The sequence below is a fragment of the Otolemur garnettii genome, unplaced genomic scaffold, assembly GCF_000181295.1.
Source record: "Otolemur garnettii isolate 467f Iridium unplaced genomic scaffold, OtoGar3 scaffold00018, whole genome shotgun sequence".
Taxonomy (NCBI): domain Eukaryota; kingdom Metazoa; phylum Chordata; class Mammalia; order Primates; family Galagidae; genus Otolemur; species Otolemur garnettii.
The window spans coordinates 8858430-8861827 of NW_003852413.1; positions in this window are offsets into that span (position 1 = coordinate 8858430).

The following is a 3398-nucleotide window of genomic DNA, read 5'->3' on the forward strand; positions in this document are numbered from 1 at the left end:
GATCTTTCTCTCCCTATCACACCCCACATCCTTTCAGGTCCACTTCCTCAAACTTCCTTTTACATGAACAGTAAGACACTGTATGTGAGGCAGGTAGGAGACACTAGCTAAGCGAGGCTGCTACCTACCATCTCACGCTGCTGGGTCACGGCTCTGGGCAACTGCACTCTCATGGGTCCTCCTCCCACCCCCCTCCCTGCTCCTGCCCACTTTCCCCTCCTGCTTCTCCTCCTTTCCCAGCCCAGAAGGGTCTGGCTCTGTTTTATTGCCAGCCCATTTCCCTGCTACACAAAGGGGGCCTTTGTGACAGCTCCTTCCAGATGTTGAGTATTTGGAAAACATTCCGATCAGAAGGTGCTTGTCCTCTAGATGCCCTGGGAAGAGGAAAGAATCCAGGACAGGGATTCCAGAGTGGTGGTCCCCGGCCTCAGAGTGGGGATGCCCCGAGGTATGTAGGGAAAATCTCAGATGCTTTAGAGCATCAGCACCACCACCCTCATCAATTTCATCCCACACAGTTCACATCCAGTGGTTGATGCCCAGGCAGAGGTCCCACGCCCTGCCCCTCTGCTGTGCATGTGCAGAGCTGGATCTGATGGAGTCCCTGTCTGATTTGACCCTTCTGACAACCAGTGAGAGGCACAGCTAAGAGTTTTGGTTCGTACTCAGGTGAAATTGTGGCTTCAAAAAAAGATGGGTGACTGATTCCAAATGGTTGGAAAAAGATAGTTCTGATTCCAAATCCAGCTCTCTTCCATTATAATACCCCTCTTTATTGAATTTCTTTAAGCAAAAAGAAAACTAAGCTACTCTCTGGGGGGTTCACCTACAAAGTGGTGACCAGAGAACCTGTCATGATACCCCCTATCTTTAGAGAACTTTCTGGCTCACTTTCCCAGGGATTTTTAGAAAGTCACAGAAATGATTCATAAATAGAGAAATTGGGACCCAGGGAGGTTAAACAGCTTGTACCAGGCCACACAGCAGGTCAGTCAGAGGCCAGGGCAGGATTGGAATTCACTTATGGTGGGTCATGGGCCATTTTCCTAGATCCCACCATTCTCAGCCAAGCTCAGCCGAGGACCAGGTGCCCTCCTCCCTGCCTTTCAGGTGCTCTTTCTGGTTATACTCATAAGTTGGCCCCTCTGTTTCCATAGGTTAGCCCCTGTGTTTCCACAGGCTAGCCCTCTGCTCCAGTCGTGTTCCTCATTGGCAGATGTCCCCTTTACATCTCTGGGTCTCAGTTCTTGCTTGCTTGCTTTATTTTTTATTTTTTATTTTCTTTCTTTCTTTTTTTTGTAGTTTTTGGCCAGGGCTGGGTTTGAACCCACTACCTGTGGCATATGGGGCCAGCGCCCTACTCCTTTGAGCCACAGGCGCCGCCCCTCAGTTGCTTTCTTTACAAAGCACTCACTACTATAAAGACCAGAGAGAGAGGTAAGATGGGCTTTGGAGGCAACAGGTGTGAGGAATGTGCAGGAGGAGGGCCAGGTGTAAATAATGGTGCTTGCGCTGATTGTGGCCACTGGGAGTTGCATTTCTCTCCTGTAGAGCGGAGCTCACCCTGATGATGGAAGCTACTGGGAAGATTTCACTTAGTCCTCAAAAGAGGGGGACAAAACCATCCCCATTTGCCCAGGGCTGCAGGGTTTCTTGGGATGTGAGATGTCAGTGTAAAAACAGCAAAGACCCTGGTAAATAGGAATGAGTTGGTCACTGGTCTTAAAGCAACCCTGTAAGGGAAGAGTTAGTCCATGTTTTTGGTGGGATAAATAAATATTAGAAATCACAGCAGGGCTGTTACAACTTGGTTTATCTTTTAGCCCTTCCTGTGCTGCAATGCTGGCCTTGGCCGTGTGACTTGCTTTAACCAAGTGATGTGTTTGTGAGTCCCAGAGCCTTCAAGAGACCTGGTGTGTTGCACTCTTGCTCTTCTGGAACCCTGAGCCTGACATATTGTGAGGAAATTCGTTGAGTTTGCTCTAGAACAAGAAGCACATGGAAGAGCATGGAGGAACCCTGATGGAACCCCGATGGACAACCAGCACCAGCTGCCAGGCAGGTGAGCGTGGCTGTCTTGGACTCCAGCCTCGTGAGCCAGCCCAGGCAAGTCCAGCGGGAGATTAACCCAGTCAACCCAAGAGAATCATGAGAAATGACTCATCACTGTTGTTTTAAGCTACTAAGTTTAGGGTAGTTAGTTATGCAGCAAAGGTGGCCAGTAGCCTAGAATTTAAGGTCAGCCAATAGGCGTCCTGAAGCCAAGCTGCCCAGCTGAGTCAATCCTAAATCTCAGAACCCCAGTCAGCCTGCAGGCCTGTAAGTGCAGGAAAAAATGAATCTCCTAAAGTGCTGAGCTCCCAAGTGTTTCATTTGCAACACTGTTGTGCCAAATAAGTGGCTGACCCAGGGGGATTCATTCAAACCTGGGCAGCCTGGCTCCAAAGCCCCACTGCAAAACTGTGCATAGCCCATCAGCCATGGAACATCCAAGAAATACTGATCTCAGCACCAAACCACATCCCCAGGCAGCCCAAAAGTGTCCAGAAACCCTTTGTCCGATATGGGCTCCATTTTTATGGTCCTCCTTGTAGAGAGCCTTCCAAGGAGATAGGAACAGAAGAGAGTGCAGATTATATGCTGAAAAGATGATGGACGAAGAACTGCTTTCTAAACCCTGTGGCATTTCACACCTGAGGTGTCCCCAAATATAAATTAAAATAGCTTAGATTAGACTCAGAAGTGCTGAGCTGAGGGGAAGACCCGGACATAGAGAGGAAGTACAGGCAAGCACGTTCATGACTTCAGGTAGAGAGATCGCAGACTTCATGCCACACTGACGTCTTCACGACATTCAGAAGGAAAGCCAAGCCATGTGTTGGTTAGGGACGCATACATATACTACGTACACAAAGGCCCCCTCCCCAAAAGTACACACATTCTAAGAAGGACAAAAACAGTATTTAAATTGTAATACTCAAGTCACATTTGACTTCTGCCATTACGAGCGCTACTAGATACAAAATACAAGGCAACAGGGTGGCGCCTGTGGCTCAAAGGAGTAGGACACCAGCCCCATATCCCAGAGGTGGTGGTTTCCAACCCAGCCCTGGCCAAAAACTGCAAAAAAAAAAAAAAAAAAATACAAGGCAACAGTAGTGATCGGTATATATTGAGTATTATGATTTTAATACTGTTTTTTATTAAAATGTGTGTATGTTTTTTTGGCACCCTCTGTATATTACAACCACAAGGAAAAATGAAGAGATTAATAAACAAAATCCAGGATGTTTGTCCTTCTGGGGAGGAGAGACGAGGACAAGAGACAGGATTGCACAGAGACCGCCGGGGCACAGTCATCTTCCTGCCCTCCTGTGGGGTGGTGGATTCCAGGTATT